This window comes from Solanum dulcamara, chromosome 7 (assembly GCF_947179165.1).
Source record: "Solanum dulcamara chromosome 7, daSolDulc1.2, whole genome shotgun sequence".
Classification (NCBI taxonomy): domain Eukaryota; kingdom Viridiplantae; phylum Streptophyta; class Magnoliopsida; order Solanales; family Solanaceae; genus Solanum; species Solanum dulcamara.
Window position 1 is genome coordinate 24,084,448 of NC_077243.1, and position 18,006 is coordinate 24,102,453.

General features: G+C 33.5%; 1 non-coding gene across 1 annotated transcript; it reads left to right on the forward strand.

The window, feature by feature from the left end:
• Positions 1-339: 339 nt before the first annotated feature.
• LOC129898072 (small nucleolar RNA R71) lies at positions 340-447 on the forward strand. Its single transcript, XR_008768989.1, has one exon. It is a non-coding gene; the product is annotated as a small nucleolar RNA R71 (small nucleolar RNA).
• Positions 448-18,006: the final 17,559 nt, after the last annotated feature.

Here is an 18,006-nt window from a genome sequence, read left to right on the forward strand (position 1 = left end):
CTCACACCACATTGGTTGCTGCTGAAGCATATTTACTGAAGCCTTCTGTTGTCCCAATGCTAATTTGTTAAATGTGTAGATATCATATTCTGCATTAATGCAATCTGTGCAGTCAAGACTATTATAGAATCAACTTTGAACATTCCTTCTTGTTTCTGTACAACAGGCCTGGAGTTCCTTTTGTTTTACTCAGAATTTTGCTGAGATATGCGATCAAGCATTATGTACAGCTCATCATAGGTTTTATCCAGTGCTTGTCTACTTGAGGCAGAGTCAAGAATAATTTTGGTGTTGAATTTCAATCCCTCAATGAAGGTATGGACCAACACCTCATTAGTTTGATGATGGTGAGGACAACTAATGATTAAAGATTTAAACCTGTCCCAAGCTTGGTATAAATTCTCTCCAGAATTTTTGTTTGAAGCTCAAGATTTCACTTCTCAATTTTGTTATCTTCCCCAAAGAAAAGAACCTAATTAGAAATTTGCGAACCAAATCATTCCACATAGTAATGGAATTTGGTGGTTCCGATATTAACCACCACTTTGTTTCCCCCAACAACAGGGAAATAATGTTATTTTCACATAATCAGGAGATACCTCAGTTGGCATGTAAGTATTGTTGATTTTCAAAAAGTTCTAGATGTGTACTTGAGGATCTTCATGGGGCAAACTAATAAACTGCCCGTTAGTGTGCAAAAGTTGCAACATATTTTGTTTCAGCTCAAATCTACCTTCAGCCGGCGGTTTCTAAATGCTGAAAGTGACATTTGCTAGGAGTGGGACTGTCACATCACGCACTGTCCTTGCTACCATCGCTATAGGTACACCTTGGGCACTTTTTGATTATCCTCCAGATTGTGTTTTTGTACGGATATTGAGAAGCCGCTCTTCGCCTTTCTCGATGGAAGAATCGTTCAGGCTCAGATAGTGGCTCTACAAGCTTCTTGCTTCTACCCAGTGTACTGCTTGAGTTACCTGCATGAATTCAGAGCTAAGATCAAGTTGTCAACACTAGCACAATCAATACAGAAACTTCAAAAAGAACAAATTTCTGAATTTAAAGTCTTCGATGACGGCGCCAAAAACTTATTGTGTCCAAACGCATATGCAAGTGTATGCGTACTCACAAGTAGTAAAGTGTCTCTTTCAATCCGGATATCGAACCCACAGGGACTTTAACAAAATTACTTATTCCTTTTCAACAAACTGCCCCAATTGTGTGTGTTGTAAGAGATTGAGATAATTATACTAATAACTTTATATATAAGAAAAATTACTACTATTAAAAACAATGCAATGGTTATGTAGGTTAATCAGATTGCTAGAAATTCCAGGGCTGTAGCATCAGGGGAAGTCAAGCATAATATTCTCCGCTTTAAGTCTCCAGTGGGTTATTTAATTACTAATTTAGAAGGTTGCCAATACAATCATGATCTTCCGACCTCTAATTGTCTATCTTTATTGACAGCCTAAATACATCGTTGAGCAGGGATAGGCATGACTCAATAAAAACACATTAAACTATCTTCTTATTTCTTAACCAAATGCGGTATACAAGTATGTGTCACTGGCATCTTGTATAAGAACCACCATAAGTTACCCTAGCATGAACACGTTCCCTACATTCTTTGTTCTATCTCCTTGTCATCTTCCAAATTCAAGGTAAACAATGTATGTATTCTAATACTGGTCAAACATTAAAATAGTAAAAATAAAAAATGCAGGAGTAATTAGGAACAACAACCCATCATTAACAAAATTCACATAATATTAAGTTGTAACTTCATAGCTACAGCCCAAGAACAAGGGCGCTTAGCTACTCATGTTCAATAACAACACCAAGTACATAGTTTCAAACACTGTAATATTCAAGAGAAAGAAGAAGAAAAGAAAACCCAAGGTGCGTGCGTTCTCCTCTCTAAACTCTTTTCAAAGCATGTGTAACCCCTTCTCAAAAACCTTAGGGGTTTTTTTATAGGGTTTGGGAAATAACCCTATTTTCCTAGTTGGACACAGACTTAATAAAAAGTGAGAAAAACTCTGGGGATTTGGTGGCGCCAGCAAAAAACTTCAGTAGTTTCACTCTAGCGCTGCGCGCCAGCAGTTCGCCCGGCCAGACCTTCAGTTGTTCAGGCTTTGGCGCGGCGCGCCTGCAGGACGGCCATGTTTGTACTCTGTAGTTCCAGCGATGGGGCAACGCGCCAGGGATGCGTCCCAGCCTAGATTATCCAATTTTGCTTTCTTCTTCTCCTGTTCAGCTTGTACTACTATCCATTGTTTTCTTTCGAGCACTGGCTTTTCTCCAAATTCCCTGCATTCACTAAACATACTCCTTAGTGCACACTTATTCTTCATTCCATTTAAAACACACAATTATGCTTTCAAAATATTCTCAAAACAACTATTAAATATGGGCAAAATAAGGCACATGAACACATAAATGTGCCCAAGATCAATACACAATATAATTTTTCAATGAATGAATGTCGATTGACAACATTCAAATAGATATGTGGCTCCGCCACTGATTACAAGCTGAAATATGAGTTATCTGGAATAGAGTTGGAAAATCAGGGAGGAGAGGACAATCAAATAATTCAAATTCTGTTTTGAAGAAAAGTGGAGTATATAATTTTCACCAACTTGACTTACAGAAAACTACGATTGTGCGTAGGTACTCATAATAACTCTTCTAACACATACTTATTACATGTACATGCATATATCATAATTAATTTAACTCTACGCCTTTTACTATTCCTTAGTTAATAAACAAAAAAAATACATGCCTTTTAGCATTAATTTTCTAATATATGAACTAGATAAATTCATGTATCATAAATAACCTCAATTTTTGCCGTCACAAGGTTCAGTTTTCAACAAATTGAGTGTCAATATCTTAGATGATCATTCAATTATGAACTTTTCTCGTAGTGAGCGTTTGGTCCTAAATAATTTTTAGGAAAAATTTAAAAAATATTTGAGAACTTGTGTTTGTCCATATAATTTGTCGTTACTTGGCAAATATATTTGGCAAAATCCCTAACTTTTCAAGTTCTAAAAAATACTAGAACTTGGAAACTTGGAAAGTTTTAAAATTTAAAACTAGCCCCAAACTTTTATATTTTATAAAAACACCAATCATTTATTAATTCCAACTAAATATTTATCTACCAACTTACTCCATTAATATGATCAATCAATACCATTAATCCCTTTCATATAAAATTTATATATAAAAATGTTCACCGACCCTTTTTAATGAAACTTCTCTCAATGAGCCAACAACCATATTTCTATTAAAGAGTGTGATATCATTTGCAAGACTACAGGGGAAGTGAAAGAGAGCCGAAGAATGGCAAAGAGTTATTTAACTATAGACATGCCTCTTTGCGTAATGTAATTGAAAGAACATTTGGTGTGTGGAAAAGTAGATTCAGAATACTAAGACAAGGCATGAACAACTATGACTTAGACATGAAGGTGAAAATAGTAGTTGCTTGTGTCGTATTACATAATTTTTTTGCGTGAAAATCAAAGCAGTGGAGGAATATTCACTGAATATGAAAGTGATGATATGATCGTTGATAAAAATGATGAGCAATCGACTCAGAGTCATAATATTGCTTCGCCTTCTCGGTCATCTGATCTAGAAATGAAAGCTTGTCGGAAAGAGATTGTTCGTAGAATGTGGAAAGATTTTATAAAAGAATAGTTTGTTATTACCTCCTCTAAAAAATAATAATTTGAGTGACAAGATTAGGAAAAAAGAATAATTTATTTTTAATTTGATTAATGTATTGCTCTTGCCTATATTGTTATTTTGTTGTTTTTGATTATTATCAATTATGTCATAAGGTTTTTTTTAACGGAACATGTTGATTATAAAATGATAACACAAACTTATGAGTATTTTTAATAATTTTTAGAACTTACAGGTACAAAATAATATTTTTTAAAATTTCACCAAAACTTGAAACAATTTGTGGTCAAACGTATTGTGAAACTCGTCAAAATTTCTCCCAAAAATAACTTGCAAAGAATATTTAGGAACTTGGGTCAAAAGACACCTTAGAAAGTCATTCAATTTTTATTTTTAGGGTTTTTCTCTCGGAAAGTCACTCAATTTTATTTTTTAATCTAAAGATTACTCAACTATGAAAGTTTTACTTACAAACTCGCTCCTATTAAATAGATTTTTTCATTAAAATTTGTTAATATGAAATTTTTATTTAAAACCCAAAATTTTAAAAAATAAAAAAATATTCATTTAAACCATTTTCTCACTAAAAATATAATATTAATTTATTGTCACTCAAATATTTATAACTTGTTTGAAACTCAAAAGTCATTCTTCGTTTTATGCTAGACACATTACATAAATTGAGAGTACAAGTTATACAATCAGGTCACCAAATTAAAGGTAATTGTAGTCTCCATTTACCTAATTAAAATAAGTATAATATGCTATAACATATTAAATTATATTGATTGTGTAAGTCATTGCATACAAAAATTATCTTAAAATACCGTTAATTAGTTTCATAAAAATAGGCTTGAACTTGGAATGAGTATTTTTTAAGGACTGGTCAACAATTGAATTTTCTCGCAAATTTATTGCTTTAATTGCGACTTGTGACTTGTGAAAATAGAACAAAATAAAAAGATGCTAATAAATGAATTGACTTTTTCTCCTAAATTATAGGCAAAGAAGAAGCTCTTTTGAAAGAAAGAAAAATGCGTACACGTGCAACCAATTGAAATAAAAGGATCAATATTAAATTTGTAGTGGATCGGTTCATTCAAATGGTTTAAATATCTTAAAATTTAATTTAGTATCAATAAATTTTAATGAAAAAATCAATTAAATATATTGAATGTCTTTGTAATAAAAATTTTCATAATTAAGTGATTTTTGAGTTATAAATTAAGATTGAGTTAATTTCAGATAGTTATAATACAATAATTCAATAAGCATATGAGACAGATATTCCTTTAATGTCGGCCAATTGCTGCTTTAAATGTTTCTTCATTTTTTGAATTTAAACTTATATGCACCAAAGGGCATTAAATGTTTATAAGAGGACCTGTTAACGTAACAATTCTTTTACACTTCAACGTCTAAGAGTTGAGTTTTCCCCCCCTTTTATATAAAAGTTATTACCTCAAAAATCCTTAAACTATAACATTTCTTACTCAAAACCTCTTGTAGTGTGTGTGATAGCTAAAGCCTAAAAAAATAGGTTAAAAAAAATTATTTACCAGGCATGTTATATTCATTTTAAAGTGATTTTTTTCCCTCTGGTAGACTCAACTAAAAACGGCACAACTCATATCACGCACAACATTTATTTTGAGTATGTTTTAATATTCAAACTTTTCACTTAGGTTTTTTATTATTGAGTAAATTTTATTCTAATTTGCAATTAGTTTTACTGTCATTATTTTTAGAAATACAAGTTTTCAATTGAATTTAGAAAAAAAAATGGATTTTGAAGCAGAAGAAAAAGAAATCGACAAATTTAGATAAACTAAGAAGAAATAACAAATAATAAAAAAATAATGCTTTAATGTACAATTGTTTTGTTAATTTCTTATTATTACTGTTATTTTAGAGTAAACTTTTTAAATTGAATTTACTGTTATGATAAAATTTGCTCATGACTTTTTAACCAAGTTTTATCTTTTTGATTTTTTTATGTTACTATGTTTTTAAGGTTATGAATTTCAATTAGTTGTTATTAGAAAAGATTTGGATATTTGAAGAATAATAAATGAATAAGAAAAAAAGAAAATAATGTAAATGACACATTTGTTTGTTTATTTGCCTATTTTCCACATACTACAAAGAGAGTGAAGTCACTCTTCAAATCATTTGGCATTGTAAGGAGGTTAGGTTTTAAAAAAAATTGTTAAACTGTAGAGGATATTAATAACATTTCATAATTTAAGTGTGAAACGGAAAAAACGTGAATTATTTTTATCGTGACACATTTGTTTGTTTATTTGCCTATTTTCCACATACTTTTTGATTATTATCAAGGTCTTTTGTTACCTTTACTCCTATTGTGTCGAAGATCCAAAAAGTTTTCTTCTTTGCAAATATGAGCAACTTTTCTCTTTTGAGTTTTTTTTAGGCTTATCCTTGATGTCTTTTTTATTTTACGTTTAATTTTTTTCCTATTCTTTTGTTGTTAGTTTAAATTAGTCTATTAACAAGATGAAGATCCTTTAAACTTTTAAGATGAACTTTTTCCTCATCATATTAAAGTTTTGAATTCGTCTATATATATATATATATATATATATATATATATATATATATATATATATATATATATATATATATATATATATACACGTCATTATGGATTAATTTTTTTTGTGTATGTGAAGAAAAATTTATGTGGAACATGTGAATGAAACTTCGTGCCAAGAATTTGGAGACTTTTTTTTTGAATTTTATTTCTAATTAGGGTTGTTTATCGGCAAAGGCAGTTCTATGCCTTACAAAATAAGGCACTTGCCTTAGGCCCCTAAATTTGAGGGCCTCATTTTTTAGCAATAATAAAATTATTATAGATATTTTAAAAATAAAATAAAATTATATTGTCCATTTTAATTTTTAGTTTAATATTCAAAAGTCTCTTCTTCTTTTTTTAACTTCAAACTCCAAATAAAATTAAAATCAGACAGAAAAATTGAACCGGACGTAGTATTATTTATTAAAAAGTATATTTTTTCCTATAAAAAGAAAGAAACAACTTTGCATCTCAAAATTATTTTTTCTGAAATATATTAATAACTTTGCATCTTAAAAATATCCAGAAGAATACTTTCAATAAAAAGATATTATTCAAAAGTTTGAGGCCTTCGATTTATTTTTAGCTTTAGGCCACTAAAATACTTGAGCCGCCCCTATGTATCGGTTGGTTCGATTCAGTTTTGAAGTTTATCGGTTTGACTTATCAGTTATCGGTTTATAGGCATCCTAAATTGTTATATAACCATTACGATATTAGTTTATCGGTTATCGATTTATTAATCATTAGTCATTATCTGTTCATTTATCGATTTATCAGTTATTAATCATTATCGGTTCAGTTTTTTATTTAACCGTTAATATTTGACACAAAAAAATTATTGAAAATCACTTTAAAAACAATGTGACAAACCAAATGAACCATGCACATGAGTTGAAAGATTGCATCTTTCTCAAAAACAAACACTAGCACATTGTAGAATAACCAAGAGTTTGAGATAACAAAAAATATAACTATGAACTAAACCATAAGGCAAGGACTTTATATACCAAATGATATAAATATAATTTATTAATTTACTATCGAATTATCGGTTAATCCGTTAAGAAAAACCTCAAACCATTAAAAATAGATAATCCGATAATAAAAAAAAATAAAATTGTTACCGAAACCGTTGAAAAAACCTATTACCTATAACCAATAGCTTATTTTCGATTTTAGGTTATCGATTTTGATTCAATTTTGAACAACCTTATTTCTAATTCATATTGGTACTATTTACTTTGTTAAGGTGTTTATTACATATTAGTACACATAATATATTCTAAGTTAATATTTTTTTTTATCTGAATCATACTTATATATGTTTATAAAAAAAAACTATTGTAAGAAAGTGAAAAATATTTTCTTATCATAATGTAGAAGAATATTCATTCATTCAAATATATTGAACAACTTTTGTATCCATCATAAACTAAATTTTCTTCAAATAAATGAATAGCATGTTGGATAAAATTATACTATTTATTTTTTTATAAGAAAAAGACGTTGAGCTCAACTAAAATAGAATCCTATAAGTTGAACTTTTCATACATATGTCTTCTTGATTTTTATAATTTTGGTTTGTTTTATAGTTATGTGATAGTGCATACATATATTTTAGCATCTATAGCTTAATTAAGCTATTTATTAGGCTCTTTTTTTTTTCATTTTTGTAAAAATTTCATTGGGATTATGGATTTTATTTAAATGGCTATTAGTTGTTTGTTAATTGAACCATGTACTAACTCCTAATATTTAAAAATTTATTGAGTAAGAACTTAAATTAGAAGAACTCACATTTTTGTCACTAACAATAATTTTTCTTTATCAAAAAAATACATCTATGAAAAAATACATCTATTCGAGGCTCAATTCTCGAGTCCCGAATCAGCTCAAAATTGAATCTTAATTTCGGTGTCAGGTCCTATATAAGCTTTAAGGTCGAATCATGAGTTGGGTGTCGGGGTCAAAACTTGAGTCAGGTGTCAAAATGGTGTTTTGAGTCGGGTGCCAAAGTGGAGTTTCGAATCGAGAGTCGAGGTCGGGTCATATGTCTACTGCCAGATTCGTGTCCCAATTCGATCGTCGGGTTCAGGTATCGAGGTCAGATCTCGATTCAAAAATTGAGTCATGGGTCAACTGTTAAGGTCGGTTCCCAATCAGGTGTCGGGATCGGATCTTGCTTTGAAAGTCGAATCCCGAATCGAATGTCAGAATTGGATCTTAGTTCGACAGTCGAATCTCGAGGCCGGGTCCTAAATCAGTCATTAGTGTAACTCCCCTAATTATTTAAGCTAATTTTTGCATTAAAGTGGTTATTTCTTGATGATATGATCAACTGCTACTGACTCGAATTTTGTTACGGGAAAAAAAATGTTTTTGTTTAGCTACATTTTCGGGTAATCAGACTTAGGGAGGCCATAAACCAATTAGAATTTGGAAATTTGGGAAAACTCATAAAATGAAAGTTATAGATAATTGAAATATCATTCCAACCATAGGTCGTGGGCTTATAGGTGACATCGATATAAAAAGTTATGGATGTTTTAACATAGAAGGGTCAAGCAGGGTGATGATTTTGGGCCCAACCCGAATCCAAGTCGGGTCAGGCCCATTTTCTTTGACTTTTAAAGGATAAGTTCAGCTTATCTCTTCCATTTTTAGACCATAAGTTTCTAGAACATCATAGAGAAAGAGAGAAAGAAAGATCTTCTAGGCTAAGAAGCCATTTTTGACCCAAATCCGAGTCCCGAATTCCGAAACTCGTGAAGAAAAAGTCGTTGCACGTTACGTTGTCTTCACTTTGAGCTAAAAATCAGCTAGTAAGGAGTGTGTTGTCGTATTTGCTGCACACCTAAGGTAAGATTGACGTTCTTTTTCTTGTTAACAAGCTTGTTTAGAGATTTAACGGTTTAAAACGGAGGAAGTAAGCGTTGTAAACTTGTTGTTTGCTTTGTTGAGACTTATGGATTTGGGGCTGTTTTGGTTGGATTAAATGGGTGAAATTAGTTAAGTTATGATGTAGAATGATTGTTGATAATGTTGTTGATGTTGTTGATAAGTTGTTATTGTCGAAATTGAGGAACTAAACTTTGTTTGCAAACCCATTTTTGAGATGATACTGCTGTTAGTGCGTTGATGATATCTTTTTGTACAAAATGTGTTTTGTGTTGATTTCTTTTGGATTGGAAACTTAAGACATATATCTAAATGTTTTGTGAGGAAATAAAGTTCAGTTTTGCCATTTTCAGGTTGCAAACTTAGATACAATCGGATTAGTGTGGCTGTCCGGATCCTCTTTTTTAAGTAGTTGTTAGTATTTGGATGATATCTTTTTGTACAAAATGAATTTTGAGTTGATTTCTTTTGGGTTGCAAACTTAAGAAGTATATCTAAAAGTTTCATGAAGGGGATAAAGTCCAGTTTTGCTGTTTTGAGTTTCAAAATTTAGATTCAAGCTGTGGTACTTGACTTTCCGAATTTACTGTTTTAGTAACATAATTCGGGTCGAAACATTCTAGGCTTATTTGCAATAATAAATCTTATTTTATGTCAATATTATGGATATTCTGGAAAGTTAAATAAGTCATTTAATGATATTTTCATGGTTGTTTATATCATGTGCAAGTTGAGGAACTTGAGACATTTGATGGCCTACGGTTTGAACTTTTGAAGTCGTGTTGGATTGTTGTATGCTAAAAGGCGGAGGTTTGTGTATAAACTCTTGTTTCCTACTAGTATATTGAAAGCCTATCTTGGTATGGTTGCTATTGTCTTGAAATTTATCTTGTCATGTTGGTATCTTTGGAAATTTGCAAGACACTTGCTTAACTCGCCCACTTGTACGGATTGCTCGATCACTTGACATTCTTGTGGACCTTGTCCTTCTTGTGGCTGTGACTTTGTCACTATTGGTATGCCTCTTGTTTCGGACCCTTTTCCATCTTGATTATGGATTTTTAGTTCGTCTTAAGTATGGAAGTTGTCCATTTTAAGTACGAATTAGAAAGCCATTTTTAATATGGTTCTTGGTTCTCTTGATTATTGGGTCTTTACCCTTCTTGATAGAGGGCTTCGGTCCTTCTTGATACTTGAATCATGTTTGGTGTGACGGCATGACGTACATATTGGGAGAAACTTGATGTTAAATCTTGTAAATATGCTTTCATCAATTATTGACACTTACCTTTTTATACATCAAACTTGATAGTCATGATATATTTTTTGTCTTTATTTATTTACGATGTGTACATTTGTGTTGCCCACGACTTGAGAAAATAAGTTGAAGATCCCAAAGGCTTCAAACTTATAGTTTTACACCACTAAGCTTTATGCTTAGCGATAGTTATTTCTATCGTAGGAAATGTCTGAGAAGAGGCTTGAGGTTGGCCATTGGAGATGAAGTTTTGGGAGCTTAAATGAAGATCACATTTGCATATAGACATCTATATTTTACAGTATTTTGGGACGTGTATATAATTTATGGGTTACTTGTATATTTGTATTTATGTACGTATTTCTTAGGGTTGTAACTTAAGGATGGTTGCTTGTTTTGTAAATTTTGGGGTATGTACATTTCTAAGTTTTATGAAGCACTAAATTTTTTCTTTGGAGTTGGAATATTTGAATGAAGCATAAATTATCATAATACATGAATGTCTCGAAAGCTATTTTTTTAAAACTATTTTGAGAGGTCGCGTGTCCTAAATTGGAATTCTTATTTGATTTAATTGAGATGAAAAAAAAATTTTAGTTGGCGAACAACTTACACCTTTCACTATTTTTTTGGATTATATAAATGGGCCTTACAGAAAGTTATTTGTTTTTGTGTCACGAATTTAATATACATTTTTTTTGTAGTAGCATTCTCCTTGGAGGGTCGCTACAAGTGTTGGTATCAGAGCCTAGATTGGTGATTCTAGAAATTTTGCTGTGATTTACTTACACACTTGTTTTTTTAAAGGTTTGGGCTATATTATGTGATCACTATAGGGTAAATAACATATTTAATGCATGCAAGTTGCAAATGCATCATATTCATGTCCCTAATGCAATGTGATCTTCACTTTTAAAGGAGTTACGTTATGACATCTTCTTCTCATAGACCTATGGAAGCAGCTCGTGAAGATACAGGTGACTCTTATGCCTAACCTCATATAGTAGAAGGGGTTGGCGAACAGTCCTCAGATCAATATATTCCCCATACTAGTGGGTCTGGTGTGGGAAGTCAATAAGGAGTAAGAGCTGGTTCGCATTCTCACATGAGCCCTGGTATTCAAGTTATGAATCCTCCTTTTCAACAGATGGCTGAATTCTTTCACCGTATGGCTGAAACAATTCATGATCCCAGTGGGTCGAACTTCAAAAAAATGAGAAAAATGGGTGTTGTTGAGTTTGAAGGCACGGTTGATCCCACCAATGCTGAACAATGGCTTGAGCGCATAGAGAGGGTGTTTGAGCAGTTAAAGTGTTCAGATATTGCCAAATTCAGGTATGCCATCTCGTTATTGCAGAAGGATGCTTATGATTGGTGGGTAAGTGTGCCAAATGCAAAAGCAAAACCTCCAGTTCTTACTTGGGATGATTTTGTTAAAGAATTTCATATGAAGTATGTCCCACCTGCTTATTGTGATGCTAAGAAAAAGGAGTTTCTGAATCTAAGGCAGCGAGGTATGTCTATCGCTGAGTATCAACAAAAATTTCTTAGACTCTCTCGTTATGCTGGAGGCATTATTACCGATGAAAAAGATAAATGCAGGAGGTTTGAAGATGGCCTAAATGATTCCATCAGAAAGAATGCGACAATTCTGCAACATGAGAACTTTTGTAAATTAGTTTCTGCTGCTTTCACTTGGGAAAGACTTGATAAGGAAGAAGCTAGTAGATATGAGAATAGATTCCGGAAGCCTAGGTCAGATTTTGGAGGTCCATCCAAAAAGGGAAGGTTTGATGATTCTAAGGCTGGTAGTGTCAACAGGTCAGATCAACAGAAGCAAAATAGACTAAATTTTTCTACAGCTAGTACCCCGAGTTATAGCCAAGGCAAGACTCGTGTTCCTACTTGTGCAGAATGTGGAAAGAATCACTATAGTGTTTGCAGGAGAGCTTCTGGTGCATGTTTTAATTGTGACAGCTTTGATCATAAAGTGAGGAACTGTTCTAAGCCTAATAATGTCCCTTCCTTGCATACTGAGGGCTCGGTTCAGAAGTCTTCTAATAATCCTCCTCAAACCAATAGAGGTGCAAGGCCTAGAAACAACCAAGCAGCAGGGACAAGTGGAGCAACTCAAGCTAGCGGGTCCAGAGCTACTGCACGAGCTTATGCTATGAGGCAGAGAGATGATCAAGAGGGACAGGACATGGTTGTTGGTAAATTTCACTTATATGGATTATCTGTGTTTACACTATTTGATCATGGCTCTACACATTCCTATATTTGTTCATCGCTTATTCTTCCTAAAAATGTGAAATCTGTGAGACTTAACTTTGACGTTCTAGTTGAAAGTCCTTTGGGTTACCAAGTTGTTTGTAATCGAGTTTACCAAGTTTGTCCCTTTATGATTCAAAACCTGGTCTTTCCTGCTGATTTGATTAAAATGCCTTTCCACAATTTTGATATTATTATCAGTATGGATTGGCTTTATAAATATCATGTAGTAGTGGATTGTAGGTCCAAGCATGTGACTTTTAAGGACCCTGCGTTTTCATACATTATTGTACAAGGTGAAAGATCATTGTCATCTAATATTATTTCTGCGGCCTTAGCAAGAAAGATAATTCGTCAAGGTTGCAATGCATATCTTGCTCACATAATTGATAGACGTGTGGAGAGTCCTAGTCTTAAAGATATACCTACTGTGTGTGACTTTCTGGAAGTGTTTCCAGAAAATCTTCCTGGGTTACCACCGGAAAGAGAAGTTGAATTTTCGATCGAGCTCATTCCTGGATCTACTCCTATTTCTATCACTCCTTATAGAATGGCACCAGTAGAATTAAGGGAATTGAAAACTGAATTGCAAGAACTTCTTGAGAAAGGTTTTATTCGTCCAAGTGTTTCTTCTTGGGGAGCCCCTGTGCTATTTGTGAAGAAGAAAAATGGTACTCTTAGACTATGTATTGACTATAGATAATTAAACAAAATAACAATCAAGAACAGATATCCACTACCAAGGATTGATGATTTGTTTGACCAGCTGAAGGGTGCCAATTTGTTCTCAAAGATTGATTTAAGGTCTGGGTATCACCAACTACGTGTTAGAAAGGAAGATGTTCCTAAAACTACTTTTAGAACTCGATACGGTCATTATGAATTCTTAGTGATGCCATTCGGATTGACTAATGCTCCTGCAATATTCATGGATTTAATGAATCGAATATTTAGGCCTTACCTTGATCAATTTGTGGTAGTCTTTGTAGATGATATTTTAATATATTCCAAGAGTAAAGAAGAGCATGATAAACATCTTCGGATTGATTTGCAAGCTTTGAAGGGGAAGGAACTTTATGCTATGCTTTCAAAGTGTGAATTTTGGCTTAATTAAGTGGCTTTTTTGGGACATGTTGTGTCAGCCGAAGGTGTGAAGGTGGATCCTACTAAAATTAAAGTAGTTGTTGAATGAAAAACTCCTAAAAGTCCTACTGAGGTAAGAAGTTTCTTGGATTTAGTAGGATACTATAGAAGGTTTGTGAAAGGCTTCTCCCTTATAGCATCTCCTTTGACTAGACTTTTGAAGAAGGAAGTGAAGTTTACTTGGGATGACAAGTGCCAAGAGAGCTTTGAAACACTCAAATCCTTGTTGACACAAGCGCCTATACTTACTCTACCAATGGAGGGGAAAGAGTATGTGATATATAGTGACGCTTCTCATCGTGGTTTGGGATGTGTGTTGATGCAAGAAGGGAAAGTTATTTCATATGCCTCTCGGAAATTAAAACCACATGAGTTGAATTATCCTACTCATGATCTAGAACTTGCTGCTATAGTGTTCGCCTTAAAGATATGGCGGCATTATTTGTATGGAGAAAAGTGTCATATATTCACTGATCACAAGAGCTTAAAATACTTGGGTACGCAGAAAGAGCTGAACTTAAGACAACGCAGATGGCTTGAACTCATCAAAGATTATGACTGCACGATTGACTATCACCCAGGTAAAGCTAATGTGGTTGCAGACGCCTTGAGTCGTAAATTCTTTGCAAGCTTGCATTTGAATCCTTTGCCTTTGCTTCTGGAGTTAAGAGCCATGAATGTCTATTTTACACTTGATTCGTATGGTTCGGTGGTTGCTAATTTGCAAGTCAAGCCAACATTGCGTGAACAGGTGAAAGAAGCGCAAAAGTTAGATGAGAAACTCATAAAATTGATCAAAGAAGTTCAAAAGGGGGAAAAGAAAGATTTTACATTAAAGGAGGACGGTGTCTTGTTATACCAAAATAGGTTATGCATTCCTAATGATGGCAAATTGAGAAGAGAAATCTTGAATGAAGCACATACTTCACCATATGCAATGCATTCGGGAGGTACCAAAATGTATCAAACCATCAAAAAATATTACTGGTGGAATGGTATGAAGAAGGACATTGCAGAATATATTTCTAAATGCTTAGCTTGTCAACAGATAAAGGCCGAGCATCAAGTCCCAACAAGTTTACTACAACCCTTATCGATACCTGAGTGGAAATGGGAAAGGATAACCATGGACTTTGTTTCTAGGCTTCCACGCACTCAAAGAAATCATGATGCAATTTGGGTTATAGTGGATAGGCTAACCAAAAGTGCTCATTTCTTGGCCATCAAAATGGACTACTCACTTGAACATTTAGTAGAATTGTATGTTAATGAGATTGTGAGGCTACATGGAGTTCCTATTTCTATTGTATCTGACCGAGACCCAAGGTTTACATCTAGATTCTGGACTAGCTTGCAAGAAGCTTTGGGCACTAGGTTGAACTTTAGTACGTCTTTCTACCCTCAGACAGACGGCCAATTCGAGAGGGTGATTCAAATCTTGAAAGATATGCTTCGAGCTTGCATTATGGAATTTGAAGGTAGTTGGGACAGACACCTAGCCTTGGTAGAATTTGTTTATAATAATAGCTACCAATCAAGTATTGGCATGCCTCCCTACGAAGCCTTATATGGGAGAAAGTGTAGAACTCCTCTTTGCTGGAGTGAAGTTGGTGAATGAAAACTGATTGGTCCTGATATTGTGCAACAAACTGAAGATAAGGTAAAAGTCATAAAGGACCATCTAAAAATTGCTTCAGATAGACAAAAATCTTATGCTGATCTTAAGAGGCGTGAAATTGAGTACTAAGTGGGAGATAAGGTATTTTTAAAGGTTTCTCCATGGAAGAAGATTATGAGATTTGGCAAAAAAGGAAAATTTAGTCCTCGATTTATTGGACCATATGAAGTACTTGAGAGAGTTGGTCCAGTTGCTTATAAACTAGCTCTTCCACCATAGTTAGATAGAATCCACAATGTCTTCCATGTTTCTATGCTTAGAAGATATCGCTCAGATCCATCTCATGTTCTTCATGTTGAATCGATTGAGATAAGCCCTGATGTGACATATAATGAGGAACCTATCCAAATCTTGGCCCATGAGACAAAAGAGCTTAGAAACAAGAAAGTTCCTTTAGTAAAAGTCCTTTGGAGAAATCATTCTGGCAATGAAGCAACTTGGGAGCGAGAGGAGGACATGCGTATTCAATATCCCTATTTGTTTTGGAACTAGCATAAGGTGAATTTCGAGATGAAATTTCTTAAGGGGGAGAGAGTTGTAATGCCCCTAATTATTTAAGCTAATTTTTGCATTAAAGTGGTTATTTCTTGATGATATGATCAACTGCTACTGACTCGAATTTTGTTACGGGAAAAAAATGTTTTTGTTTAGCTACATTTTTGGGTGATCAGACTTAGGGAGGCCATAAACCCATTAGAATTTGGAAATTTGGGAAAACTCATAAAATGAAAGTTGTCGATAATTGAAATACCTTTCCAACCATAGGTCGTGGTCTTATAGGCGACTTCGAGATAAAAAGGTATGGATATTTTAACGCAGAAGGGTCAAGCAGGGTGATGATTTTGGGCCCAACCCGAATCCAAGTCGGGTCAGGCCTATTTTCTTTGAATTTTAAAGGATAAGTTTAGCTTATCTCTTCCATTTTTATAGCATAATTTTCTATAACATCATAGAGAAAGAGAGAAAAAGAGATTTTCTAGGCTAAGAAGCCATTTTTGACCCAAATCCGAGTCCCGAATTCCGAAACTCGTGAAGAAAAAGGCGTTGCACGTTACGTTGTCTTTACTTTGAGCTAAAAATCAGCTAGTAAGGAGTGTGTTGTCGTATTTGATGCACACCTAAGGTAAGATTGACGTTCTTTTTCTTGTTAACAAGCTTGTTTAGAGGTTTAACGGTTTAAAACGGAGGAAGTAAGCGTTGTAAACTTGTTGTTTGCTTTGTTGAGACTTATGGATTTGGGGATGTTTTGGTTGGATTAAATGGGTGAAATTAGTTAAGTTATGATGTAGAATGATTGTTGATAATGTTGTTGATGTTGTTGATAAGTTGTTGTTGTCGAAATTGGGGGACTAAACTTTGTTTGCAAACCCATTTTTGAGATGGTACTGCTGTTAGTACGTTGATGATATCTTTTTATAAAAAATGAGTTTTGTGTTGATTTCTTTTGGATTGGAAACTTAAGACATAGATCTAAATGTGTTGTGAAGGGAATAAAGTTCAATTTTGCCGTTTTCAGGTTGCAAACTTAGATACAATCGAATAAGTGTGGCTGTCCAGATTCTCGTTTTTAAGTAGCTGTTAGTATTTGGATGATATCGTTTTGTACAAAATGAATTTTGAGTTGATTTCTTTTGGGTTGCAAACTTAAGAAATATATATAAAAGTTTCATGAGGGGATAAAGTCTAGTTTTGCTGTTTTGAGTTTCGAAATTTAGATTCAAGCTGTGGTACTTGACTTTCTGAATTTACTGTTTTAGTAACATAATTCGGGTCGAAACATTCTAGGCTTATTTGCAATAATAAATCTTATTTTATGTCAATATTATGGATATTCTGAAAAGTTAAATAAGTTATTTAATGGTATTTTCAAGGTTGTTTATATTGTGTGCAAGTTGAGGAACTTGAGACATTTGATGGCCTACGGTTTGAACTTTTGAAGTCGTATTGGATTGTTGTATGCTAAAAGGCTGAGGTTTGTGTATAAACTCTTGTTTTCTACTAGTATATTGAAAGCCTATCTTGGTATGGTTGCTATTGTCTTGAAATTTATCTTGTCATGTTGGTATCTTTGGAAATTTGCAAGACACTTGCTTAACTCGCCCACTTGTACGGATTGCTCGATCACTTGACATTCTTGTGGACCTTGTCCTTCTTGTGGCTGTGACTTTGTCACTATTGGCATGCCTCTTGTTTTGGACCCTTTTCTATCTTGATTATGGATTTTTAGTTCGTCTTAAGTATGGAAGTTGTCCATTTTAAGTACGAATTAGGAAGCCATTTTTAATATGGTTCTTGGTTCTCTTGATTATTGGGTCTTTACCCTTCTTGATACAGGGCTTCGGTCCTTCTTGATACTTGAATCATGTTTGGTGTGACGGCATGACGTACATATTGGGCGAAACTTGATGTTAAATCTTGTAAATATGCTTTCATCAATTATTGACACTTACC